The 13,921-nt window shown below is 41.2% G+C and overlaps 1 protein-coding gene across 1 annotated transcript in view; it reads right to left on the reverse strand.

The window, feature by feature from the left end:
• Window positions 1-13,921, reverse strand: part of JAG2 (jagged canonical Notch ligand 2) — a 59,567-nt gene that overhangs the window by 36,695 nt on the left and 8,951 nt on the right. The window lies entirely within an intron of this gene.

The raw sequence follows: 13,921 nt of genomic DNA on the forward strand, positions 1-13,921 counted from the left end.
CAGAGTTTCCAACTCATCCAAGTTAAAATCAAGTTTCTCACATACATTCAAAACCAGTAACAGTTACTGCTCCACTGTCCTAAAACCCTCATATAAACCTCTTGGTGATTGGAGACCAGAGGTAAGCCACACAAAAAAACACCCTGAAACTCATTAAATCCAGCAGAACCAAGTGGTTGTGTGTGGAGAACTTAAGGACTAAAAGCAATTTATGAACTCATATGGACCTGGGAACAGGCAGCTGAGAAATAAAGAACATGTTAAGAGCATAAGGTAAGAATTCAGTAGTTTTTCATGTGTTTAGGATTTGTGCTGTATATCAGTAGGGCGCTCTGCTAGAGGCCCTCTGCAACCACAACGGTGATCCTCTTTGCAGTGTCCTGAAACGAGCACCTATTCTTTTATCACTTTAACATATAAGTCACAGACGATGCCCTTTAGAAAACGTTTCTTCTGGACTTTTAGCTTCAGGCGTTAGGGAAGGAATCACTGGAATGCAGAACGCTGTAGCGGCGAATAGTCACAGCGCACTGAAGGAAGCTCAGCAGCAACTACACTGGACAGAGACACACTGGAGCTACAGCCACCTTTGGAAGAAAGCAGCTCAAAGAGCAGCTGATCAGAAGAGACAATTTCACTTTTTTTTAAAGAAATGGTACTGTAGCACTTCAGTAGCTGCCTCCTTTCACCCCCCACATTATACCCCCAACACAGCATTTAGGGAGGCAGGATAGGATCCTACTGTAGTCTGAAAATACTACTAATTACCTTCTTCAAAATTGCTGCCTGAGAAATAAACGTAAAGTGAATAGTATCAGAAAGTAAGAACTACATAGTATTACCCTAATGCTGTCCTCTGGCAGTTTTAAGTCTGCTTAATTTGGGTATGAAATCCAAAATGTATTCTAAGTACAATCCTGCAGAGACTTATGCATGACTCAAAGTCCTATATCCACCTCTCCTGCATTTAACAACTGATTTCATAACACACCCCTCAACCTTCCTATGCTCCACTGATTTTTATTAGAAGTACGAAAGTGCTCAAGTGCTTCCAGATGTCCACTTATTCATCTTACGTAAGGGCTGGTCCTTCCTGCTGCAAATCAGCCACTGCATCCAACTGCCCACACAGCCTAAGGCAGTAAAAACCTATGCTGGACTTGATGCTTTGATCAACTATGCCTTCCCATCATTCCATCTGAAAGCAGACTTCTATCTTTAGGTAAAGTGGTAGAGTGTTTGTGGGAAATTGAGTGCCAACGTGCACAGGAAGGGGTGAATAAAGAGACAGTGCACAGGTTCTAAAATGCTCTGCAAGTCATTGGTCCCATGAACCTGAGCTCAAGCACTCCAGCTGGGGATGATCAGGACTCAGGTGGCCATCTATACAAGGCCTAAAAGGAATATATACAATCAAGACACAGCAATATATCCTTTCATAAACTGGCATCCTATATCTTTGATTTCCCTGTCTCCATCTAGGTCACTTACACTCTACTGATGAGAAAAGTTGAGCATACAGAGCCGCAACACTGAAGGAGGGCTTTTAGTCACACTTCAGAGTGTAGATGTTAGTCAAATCACAGCAAGGAGTATTTTCAGACTAACACACGTTTACCTGAAAAATCAGTTTCAGCCAAAACAGCTCAGCCACCCTCCAAACACCCCCAACAGACATAAGAACATATCCAGAAAGTCAGCTGATTACAGAGCTATTCTCCCTGCAGAGGAGACAGTAAGGTTACCAACCCACCCTATGATCTGTGGTAGGGCAACAGCTGTTGTGTTACAGTTATTGCTCCTCAAAACAAGAAACTGAACCCTGCTCCTCCAGCTCAAAAAACACTTCTCCCTCCCCCTCCCCCCATAATGCATTGAGTATCACACAAGACCTGGTTTAACTCTTTCAAACTTTCATTTTAAAACAACAGCTGAAAGTACAAAAAGAAGCACTGAATATGCTCATGATATGCTGCACTGAGAGCTTTCCAGTCACAGCTCAGCTATCAAAAACATTTACTAGGGGAAACCAATATCCACACACTCACCCATGTTGTAACCCTACTTGATAACCAGAGTTAAGAGCAATAGGCTTAGTAAAGCTACTAGATATAAATATTTAACAGCACTTTTAGCTTGAACAGACATTCATTTTGTAAGAGCTCCACCACTGGCTTACATCAGCAGTATCTGCACACTCCAACAGAAAGTCCAGCACAGGGTCAGTCAGCATGAGAGGCAAGCAACTCTTCTGTAGCACAAGGCACTGACACAAGCCTGTGCTTTTAAGCTGTGCTTATAGAGAGCCACTGAAGAACCTGCATTAATTTAGTAACTGCCTCACAGTTTAAGGTCTACCCGTATTTAGAACCTAAACTCCTGACATGATCCCCACTCTTTAGAATACCTTCAGGAAAAAAAGGCTGTCTTAAAAGTGAAGTTCTCCCCAGAATCTTCTGATCTAATTATAAAAGTACAAAGTTCCTACATAAATCCAGCAAAAAATTCCAGTTTTCTAGCAAGTACCCTAAGAACACTCCAAACACACAAGTACTTCATAATGGTACACACATTCATTTCTTGTACACTTGTACACTAATGCTTTGGACTGATTTGACCAGCACCTCACCAGTAGGACCAGAACATTCTAGTCTGCTCCTACACAAAGGAAGCTTTGTGAATTGGTATTTGTTGTCTGTTTCAGCTAGTACACTTCAGAAGATATTTTGCAAATGACCATGGCACAGCTTGGAAAGCGATGACGTGGGGTGAGCAGTACTGCACTGAGAGGTTCACCTCCCAGAAGGATTTCAACACAGTGCAGCTCTGTTGCTCTCTAAATCAGAACACAGTATGCTGGGGGCTACCAGAGAAGAACATCAGCACATTTCTGAAGAAGAGCATGGATTTGCAAAAGAGCTATTTCACAGGGGTGAAATAAGACAAGCTAAGCCCTTTGGAAAGATACAACTTCAGCCTGTTCTGCTATCCTGACAGCGCTGCTTTAGCTGTTTTCCTAGGGAAACAAGTTCAAAGCATTATTCCACTGCTTACACTAAACAAAACACTCCCCATACTATCCCAATGACCTCTTCTCCGGGGAGGGGAGGAAAACAAAACCTGTAATATTGGTTTTGCAAAAACTTTTCAAAAACTATTACTCTGGCATTTGCAAATCAACACTCAAAGATGTTCTCTGGATAGACACATGTCAGATTTCTAATCTAAACAAAGATGACCAATCTTCTGACAGTACTCTCAATCAGGAAGAGAATTTCTATTTTTAAACAAAATCTCCCCAAAAGCCACAAAATATTGAGCTGAAAAGTGATACAAAAACCATCTAACAATTAACACATTAACTGTATTACATATTTACTCTAACATTCTTGATTTCAACTAAGATTTCCAATCAGAGACATTTGCCTGTGAGTTTCCATAGACAGACAACAACCCAAGAGATCAATAACCTGCTACAGATCAGAAAATAAGTACTGCTCCTACACAAACCTGGAGCCCACATTACCTTCCTGTCCAGCAGACTGTTATACTGGAAGCACAGGCTCTCACCACCAATCAGTTCCATTTCCTTTCAAACTTCACTCACGAATTAGCAACTGAAGTATCTGAATACTTTGACGGTAAAAATAGGTCACAACAGCCTCATATTTAACTCCTGAGGTTAAAGAAGTTAAGCTAAGCCGTCACTAATAATTCTTCAGATCATGTTTCTAAATTCTTGACCAGCATGGCCAATTCCCAGATTTTCTTTATTTAAAAAGAAAAGACTTCCTACAGGAGCGAAGCAAACACAGTAAAAACAGAGGGGAAAAAAAAATTGGTAGCCTTTTTCCCCCCCTCCCCCCTTTAAATTACCCGCCCCCCCCCTCCTCTAAGCAGCCTGCCTGCCATGGAAAAAGCTGACTTAAAAGGCAAGCATATTCCATTTCCTTCCCCAGCAGCTCTGTAAGCCCTTACAACTTCCTCATAAATAAACCAGATTGCAAGGGCAGGGAGAAGGATTCAGAGGAGGTCCATCTTCAGCACAGTTTTAAGGGCAGACGTATAGAACAAGTGTGCAAGTTGCTCTTCTCAAAGCGGTTGTGACAAAGACATGACAGACACCTCTGCAGAAGGAGCAAGCATTCCCCACTCCCCAGGCCATTTTCCAGATGAGGGATACAGGGGAAAGACAAAATGAAGCTCATTTTTGAAGCTTCACAGAAATTTCAGCCATACTTGCATGCAAGAACTTGTCTGCCGAAAGCAAAGATCATTCCAACACAAAATTGTAAAAGGACCTCTCCTATAAACCCTCATTTTTCATTTGAGAAGTACCATGGTGAGGCCTAAACAAAAAGCCTTCCCTTAGGAAACCAGGACCAAACAATCACGTTCTGTCAGGAGCGTTGCGGAAGGCTGGTTTGGAGTACTGCAAACACCGGCAGCAGAGAACAGAAAGATATTGAGCAACTCTAAGTCATCCATTTGAGAGCAATTACTGCAGTTATATTCCTCTTGGCCAAGTCACAAAAGCGGGGCAATGTTTACAAGCTTTGGAGCCTTGCTGCTCTTAGAGGGGAGCTGTTTACAGATGAGCCCCACCTGACCCTCTTTTAGGAAGCCTACAAAACCTGGGAGGTGAGGAAGGGAGAAAAGGGAAGGTACTTTTGACACCACTACTAGCCATCACACTCAAATCTCCACCTACATGAGCTTGAACACCTCATCCCTCCCCCAAACAAAGCAAGCTCAAAAATAGAGGGGTGTGTATGTGTGCACATATGGGGGTGGCAAGGGAAGAAATCAAGATGTTTAGACTATTAAGAGTCATTTCACTAAAAGAGGAGCACAAATAAAAACAACAGGTGAATAAGTCAGAATCAGAGATAATACTTAACACCCAGGTAGGACTCACATTCAGCTAACAAAAGTAACCCAGCAACTGGATAAAGGAACCCTACCAACAACTGGCTGCAGGTATCTAAACGAAAACAGTTTCAAGAAGGAACTCAAAGGGGTATTACAGCATCTGACAGCACACACATTTTTGTGAAAAAGGAGCATAGTGGGCTTCTCATCGAGGTAATCAAACTATTAGATGCAGCGATGTGTTACTCAATAGTACAGCTGGAGGAAGATCTTTAAGACCTGAAGACACTTGCATATCCTACTGATACACTGCATGCAACCTGAAAGGCCTTCAGATTTCACAGGAAAACTTTCAGCTGCAGAGTTCTGAAGTTATCTGAAATTGTGTATTAGCCTTACCTAAGACCTGTAGAAACAGGGCCCGTTTCCAGGTAGCTCACAAGAGGAGAAAGATCTCTAAAGGAAGACATTAGCAGTCACTTCACACCACTTGCAAAGCAGACAAAGCTCTCACCTAAATAGAAGATAAGCCACCAGAATAACCTACAAGCCTGCAGTTTAGCTCCCGAAACAAACCTAACCTAATTTAACATTATAACAAGTGGCGACTCAGAAGTACTATTCGTTCCTAAAAACCTCAGCAGCGGCCCTGAACTTTGACAGCAGCCTCTGCCAGACAGCAGCTGCAGACCAAGCAGTCTCTTCGTCCAGCAAGCAGGGAGCACATACCTCGCCAGGTCTTCCAGCACCAAAAGCAAGTAATTAGCTTCTCATTTAGAAAAGCTGCAGGAAATCTGCCCAGGCAGTAGCCTTGCCAAGGCTTATCTGAAGAAAAGCTGCTAGCTACTATTCCACTCACAGGAAACTGTAAAGGTTCTACAAGAGCCCATCCCTATTTTAACAGTTCCTTTCAGCACTGTGTGCAGAGCATTACTGCTAGTCTTGCTGAATATAAGCAACTCCTGCTTTTTATAGCAATCTGCTACTCATCCCCACCCCAGACCATCTTCCCTTCTCCAAATCCAGCATACACACATCTCTGCTGTATTCAAGGAGATTAAGTTCCACCCCTGAAGCCTAAACTGTACAAACTACCTAGGATTACTTTCCAAACCTCTTGCTTAGAGCTCCAGAATTAAGGAGAAAAAAAAAAAGAAAAAGCAGAGAATACTTTGTTACCTTGAGTGCAAAGGGTCCTGCAATACCATTTTATTGCAGAGATTAAAAAAAAAAAGCAGTGTTTAATATTAACCCAACATACCAGTTATTCCACTGATCAGTTTTGGTGAAACACTTCTATTTCATGGCAAGAGCCTTCAGTCTGCGTTACCTCTAGACATCGTGTGTACACATCTCAATAAAACAAGTAGTTCATAAAACTAAGAATATCAGTAGTGACATGGCAGAAACAGCATCTCAAATCTTGTCATTTACGCTTTCAACATTGCTGAATGCGAACCAATTCTCAGAGCATATCATAAAATCCTCAGTTAATGACACCTGTGACTGTTCTTCCTTCTGTGAAGATTTTGATAAGCAAGGCTTCACAAAATACATCTTTAAGTCGATTCCATGACCAGCTCTACTCATTCAATTAGAGCCACTTCATTCTATCCAAGCAAGCTGCGTTCAGAAGCTCAGCACAAGTTTTGTGTACAGCAAGAGATCAGGTCCCCAACTCGCATCCATGTCTTGACTACTTAAGACTCAGAGCAGCTGGGCACTTTGGCTCTAGCCAAAGAAAGAGGGGGAACAAAACCACAGACTGTGGCTTGTCACTGAGCAATTCTGTAGCAGAAGGGGATGGGAAGCAGCATGGCTTCAGCGTGCCATGACCAAGTAGGGAATGACTTTTCTACAAAGAATGAAAACAACGGTCAAAATTCTTCAGGCTGGAAGGGAAAGAACTGAAGTACGTGGCTTTGTAGATTTCTATTACAAAAGGCCAGGGAGATGCTGAAGAAAAACAATTCCTGGCCTTGACAAGAACGCCAGGTCATTAAATTAAGCCAACAGGAGCCATGCTCAGGGACAAAAAACCCACAGAAAACAAACACAACAAGAAGGCACTTCATGCAAAGCTTGGCAGTCCACGAGCAGACTAACACAAGCATTTGACACCAATCACAACTAGATGAAGGTTCTTGTTTGGAAAAAAAAAAAACAAAAAAACCAAAAAAAACCAAGTTCTTACATATTCTTGCCTAGTCCTTATCCATAAGGATTTGTTTATGTTCCCTCAACTCCATCTTTAACCAGGCAGCTGATGAAGTATTCCACTTTTTCTGATAGCTAGCATTAAAACAAGAGACCACTACTAAGAAGCATTCACCATGTAGGCTCCTGCAGGCCTGCTCAAGTCATCAGTACCTATCTTGGGGTAAACCACATTGTGACCAAGCAATGTTTGAGGGATAACGAAAAAAACAATTTATAATTATACCTTGGAACTCCTCTTTGAAAGCTATAACATCTGAGAAAACCTAATTGAATTAAGATTGTCCTTTCTGCAGTACTGTCACCTGAAGTTAGCCAATTCCAAAAGCCACCAAATCATGCAGGTAACATCCATACCAAGCCTTATACTTGTTGCAGCACAAAACAAATGCTATTTGAAGAAAAAGACAAGCTGAGCTGGAGCTACTAATTGGGAGATGTTACTAACTAGAATAAAGATTTGGAGGTCTAGAGGCTTTTGAAACTTCTCCTGGGAAAATGGTAGCCCAGGTGGTCCTTAAGAGCAATTAACTCCAGGCTGGGTGGCACAAAGCAGAACATGGTGTCATCCAAGGACACGTAAGAGAAATGCACAAACGAAACAAGCACTTACTCTTCAGTACCTTAATGAAGTTTGACAAGTGTCAGGTAGAATATTAAGTTTACTGATCTCATAGCAATTTCCTCCCCACACAATTGTCAGCACTTTGTATTTAAATCCCTGTTTTAACTATGAAAAGCTCAGTACATTTCTTGGTGAAGGCTGAACTGAGAAACAACTTGTATTACTAGACAACTCATCATCAGGCTTCAACTACTCTATGTCATGGTCAAAAACAATCTCTCCTGGCTTCTGTGTAATACACGACTGGTGCCAGCACTGGCTACTTACTCCAAAAGAAACTGATTTGATACCATCTGCGTGCGTTGCTGAGCTAAGCATCACAGCTCTACACAAACAGGAGCAGCACAAGGTATCACTCCCCCCACTAAAAACTGGGCCTCTTGCGCTCTATGATTCTCAAGAACCAATCTAGAGAGGTAGCACTGCCCTCAGAACACTGTCTGCATTTGAGGGGAGTTAGGGGCACAATACAAAGGGTGATGTTAGCATGACTGGTAAGGTAGTTACAAAGGCAAAGCACCTGTGGCAGACTGGAAATATCAGCTAACTGGAGAAATGTTGAAACTTGACAGCTGGGAAAGAAAAGTCACAGACTGCTGAAATTTGCCTAATTTGAGGGAACCACCTCAAGCATTCCACTACTATCTATAATGTCTAATAATTGAAGGAATTTGCTGTTATTATTCCAGATTACAAACTACAGGACTATCAGTCTGCAAGTCTCATTACGAGCCTTCACTTCTAAAGCATTTTCCTCCATACTTTACGTGGTTACTCTGAGCAGCCCCAATAAAGCCAGCCACAAGACAAATCTTGATGGCCCTTCAGATCTGCCCCAGCAGCACCGAGTCAGCATTAAGCCCAGTTCAGTGCTCAAACAGCACAGCTTCACAATCTGAGCCTCAAGCAGAATCCTTGGCAACCTCAGGAAGCAAACAGTCCAAAAAGATCAGGGATGGGGAAGCACAAGTTATCACCAGCCTTTCGAAGTTACACCTACAGAGATGAGCCTGCTTGAAAATGTTTGCAAACTTTTACACTCCGTCCAGTAGGAAAACATACCTTAAAAGACAGTTTTTACTAAGTACGCACAGAAGGCCCTTTTTTTGGTCTCTGAAGACAGAAAATACTACTAAAAAATGAGTATCATTCAACAGCTCACTAAAGCTGCTTTTCTTCCACGTAAAGGAAACCCACACATTGCAGCCTGCAACAAAAAGCATGGCAGGTTTTTGCCTGCACTCATTACCTTCAAAGGAGGTAGATCCCTACATCTACTGACAGAGGACCAGTGGCCCACAAAACATTCAGGAGTGAGGAAAACAGGCCTCATTAAGAAAAACAGCTTCTACCAAATGTCACATCTCTTCCATACACGCTACAATGCATGGGTATAAAATCAGCACACTTTCCCTTTCTGCCTGAGAAGAAATCAAACGAAGGAAAGCCAACTATTTGAAATTTAAAGCCATTTAAAGTGTAACAGCTACCAAAACAATATAATTTGGCATGCTGTACTACAGCCATACCAAGAGAAGCAACATCCTAACTGGTTTACCTGAGGGCAGTCATACAAGCACACAATTTGCACTGCACCTGCCCCTCACAGGGATCCCAGTACAAACTCTCCAAAATTCTGTTTCTCTGTGACAGTTCTAGAGTAGAAAAGAACAAGGAAGAACAATTTCAGTGGGAATCAACCTTGCAAACCTGCTGGAACCTCAAGTCATAGCCTTCCCTTTCATCCTATGTAGGGAGAACACAGGGTACTTTTAAACTGAGACTAGAAACAGAGATTAAATCAGAAATTACATACAGAAGAGTAACAACTCCAGCAGATGTTTCTCCACCAGTGCCTGATTTCAGTGGACAGCCTTTGGCCTGGCAAAAAAAACATTTTCAGAAACAGAGTCATGGGATTAAGTTTCAATAGATATTTGCCTTTTACATGAAAGCTATTTACACCTTAAATAGTCTCACAACTTCAAGGCTATTAAGATATTCTCTTCTCTACCACATCCGAAGCCAGCACTGGGAATTTCCAGAAATCCTCCGAGTTAATCCAATAGCAAATACCAGAAGGAAGTATCAGTGACATAACAGAAAAAAGCCTGCTAGAAAGACGCGTACAAATGCAATACACTGCAGTCAGATAGGCATCATCATAATATCATTTCATTAGATTCAAAATGAAGCTTTCAGCCTTGCTACCACCTTTGAAGGTGGCAAACTTGACAGTAACCAAGTATCCATGCCCCACTCCTTTCCTAAAGTCTTGGAAGAAGTCCAAGACAAATTAAGTCCATTATAGGTACACTTTCTTGTTGCATTAATGAAAATGTACCTAGATCATCTCTTTTGATGCCTATGTAACAACCACGAAGACCAATTAAATGTTGATGCAAGCCTTGTTTTATGCTAACAATTCAAATTCAAAAGATGAACTAGTAATTAATACTGCTCTTCCCTCCCCTCTGCTCCATGCAGCATGGATATTAGTGTCCTCTGGGCACTTCAAGCCATACATCATTATAATTTCAACTTGAAGTCAAGAGGGAATTAAAGTAAATATGTAATAACACTTTAATTATTGTTCTAAACACAGAACACCTGCATGCACTCTTTTGTATTGCAAATACACATCCCAAGAAAGTAGGCGAATATAGAAAAGACAGATATGCCCTTGAGTTCTATACATGTAAAGTTCCTCAGAATAAAGAGTATTTTAATCATAACCCTTTTAAATAACATTAGCTGGTGGCAGCACCTCTGTCTTTTCCTTTGTTTCTGAAAAGGCAGGTGGCCACGAAACTAGCTCAACCTAATGAGTGTGGATGCCTTGCCCGAGGAAGCAGAGAGGCCCATACTCAACCTCCGTTCCTACAGAAGCACTGAGCTAAAGGCAGTGTTTTTCTAAATCCTACTCAACTTTCTCGTCAATTCTACCCAACTGAGTCCCATTAAAGCTAAAGCTAAGTGGGCAATACCAGATGTGTATGAAAGACGACACACAAGCAAAGATTTTGGTAGCCACAGCTAAATTGAATGACCTTAATTTCCATTTCATAGGTAGCTGCTCACCTTACCACCACCTCAGCACCAGGATGTTGCAGACATGACCAACGCTCTGCCTGTGCCTCACTGCTCTCACAAACATGCAGAAATAGGCTGACCAGAAAACCTACTGCTGTAAGAGGACAAATTCTTTGAGAGATCAACGCACACAACAGATTTGAACCAATATTTAACTGTGTGCTCGTCTGTGTGCAGCATACCTGTTATGTATACACAGCAGCACCAGTGTCCAGAAAAGCTCATACAAACACGCTCCCAAAACAAATGCCTGCTTCTTATTTTAGCAGCAACATGGAATCTTCTGAACAGTACTTTGTAGCTACAGTAAATGTTAATCATGTTTTCAGCACCAATCAACATGCTGTATTTAATTCCTATTAAAAATTAACTGCTTACAGCAACAAATTGATACGGCATACAGCAGTACATGAAGTCTATAATTCCAAGATTCTATCTGAATATATGCTAACCTCAACTCTATCAGCTCCAGTGTAACAAAGCAGCATCAGAACTCCTTTGTAACAGGTATAGCAGAGTACATGGACCAAAAAGTGAAAGCAGGCACTTGTGAATTAAGAGAGCTGCTTTATTTTTTCTTCCCCACACTGATACAGATCTGGAAGCTACAAAAGCCAGGTCTCACAGCAAGTTCTCAAACTGATTTCATTGTTAACTACTAGTTACTTCCCAAAAGTATCAGTGTCACAGTTTTCTTAAGGAAGAATACCAAAAAGCCACAAAAGCAAACATTAAAAAAAAAAAACTGTTCCATAAATAGTTTTGGTAGCCCAAAATAGGATTCATAATTCAGCAAGACCCACAAGTGAATATTTCTCAATCTTTTTAACACTTCTGCTCTTCTACCTTCTTCAGATTCCTTGGCTAACAGAAGTCTCGCAGACCATCACAGTTTTTTAGAGTCCATCCTAAAGACTTAGAGGCACACAAATTAACACTGGTGTAAGGCTGTCAGAAGTCAGACAAACTACTCCTGCCAGTTCATTTCATTTACTCTACATCTGCAGTGATCAAGGAGTAGATATGAAGCTCTTGATATTCAAGAGCTTGTTCTCTAGAAGCCCTGTGACAGTTCATTATGGCAGTTCACAGTAACATGTAGTGCTAAAAAAAAAAAAAAAAAAAGATTTCATTTCTGCAAATTAACCCCTTAAGAATTGCCACCAGCTAAATTTGATCAGCCACTTCACATTTTCTCTTACAGAGAGAGATGCAAAGCATCTACAAGCTGTGCAACCCCAATGTCACCCCAGCTTAACGATGGACATCAGAAAACACTGCAGGAGTGTATTTGAAGTATTCAGTACACAAACCTAAGTTGGTTTTTCTACTTCCATCCCCTTCCCGCTTTCTAATAGAAGAAAGCATTGGTCTGTATGGATCAACCAGGGAATAATACTCAGTTCTACAAAGCTCTTCAACAGATGAATACAACACTACAACACTTTGTGCCTATATATAAATATACGGTTTAAAGAGCAGTTTACAAACAATAAGGAGATGCTATCACTTCATTGTTGTATAGACAAACAACCATAAACAAGGGCTATGCTTGTCCTTCAACACCCCTCATCAAGTAAACATGGTCTGACTTCTAGACTTTGACAGCACACAGCCAGTTACAGTGAAGACTCCATGCTATAACAAGGAAAGTCATACTGGTTTTAACACCATAGAGAGGTAGAACTATCAAAACCACACACAAAAAGAAAGTCTTTATGTATAGCACAAGAGCAAGGAACCACCTCCCAAAAATCTGAGGCAGCACACAAGTTACTTGACCTGTACTGTTAGAACTGTCTTCAGCCAACAGAAAGAACAGCAAATGGAAGCCAGAGCTGCACACCCTGCTGAACTACTGCAGTCTTTATTGGAGCAGATCAATAACTAAGCTGCTCATGTATTCCTCAGCTCGCTGCCTGAAGCGCATCAGTCAGCCTTCCAAGATCAACCAGCCCCCTGAACAGAGCTTAAGTTCTCCAGGTAGAAGCCAGGACCTTAAGCTTTAACAATGTAGACTGTTCTACATTAACCTAAAATTTGTCAAGTTGAAACATCAGTAATACACACCCAGAAAAGACCAAAACATCACAGTGTTTTAAGCTAACAGCCAGCTCATGCAGTATTTCACTACCATTTAGATGCACTGCTCTGTGAGTACTGACACAGCTCCCACTGATTACAAGATACTGCATCAGAATCGACCCTGCCACCTTATTAAAAGCCTGGATGTGTAAAGTTCATCCAATTCAAGTATCAGACACTCAGTTACTTAAGCTGTATGTTCAGAGAACTAGCAAGCACAACAGATTAGAAAACCAGTGGACTATTTAGGAATTGAAGATGCACTGCAAGAAACATTTAAGTGTAATAATAGTAAAATAATGATGTACTGAATAAAAGCCACCAGAACACATCCTGCTGGGAACAAGATATATACAATCAGGACTTCCAAGCCTGAAGCAGGATGTAAACAGATTGCAGTTTATGTACTAATACTCCAGTCTTATCTCAGATTTAAAAAAAACTTTAGAGAATGAGCACCTGTGCATCTGTCCAAGGGGCATATAATTGGTTACTCAAGGACTATTAGGCTGTTTCTTAGCAACCTCTGCAAGCTCTAATCAAGTAAGACTAAGATTGCCATTCAGCCTTGAAATGCCATGCCCCTTCCATCTAATGCAGCATTCTAGCTGCTGTTGGGAAGCACACTAATTTCAACCACAGATAAAATCCACGCTTACTGTGTTTTTAGCCAAGTTCCTCTTAGCGCTTAGCTACCAGATTTTCACATAAGATGTGCTTTCTAAACTTTTAGTCAGTATCCAAGATGTGAGTCTGTAGAAGTCAGTTTTCCTCCTTTTCATACGCAGTAACAGCTAATAACCATTCTTAAAAAATCACCCTGGAGATAGAGTTTAGTAAATAAGCACAAGCTACAGCTCAGCTGTTAAACAATGTTTTGTAACAGTAAACCATTCTCTGGAGATAGTTATAAGAAATAAGTTCAATATCTAAAGCAACAGCAGACATATCAGACTAAGAGCAAGCATTCATCTCAGTGTGAGTTTGTATCTAAGCCTTTGGAGATAAGATGCACCTACTGTTTTGTAC

This window comes from Lagopus muta, chromosome 6 (genome assembly GCF_023343835.1).
Source record: "Lagopus muta isolate bLagMut1 chromosome 6, bLagMut1 primary, whole genome shotgun sequence".
NCBI classification, from domain to species: domain Eukaryota; kingdom Metazoa; phylum Chordata; class Aves; order Galliformes; family Phasianidae; genus Lagopus; species Lagopus muta.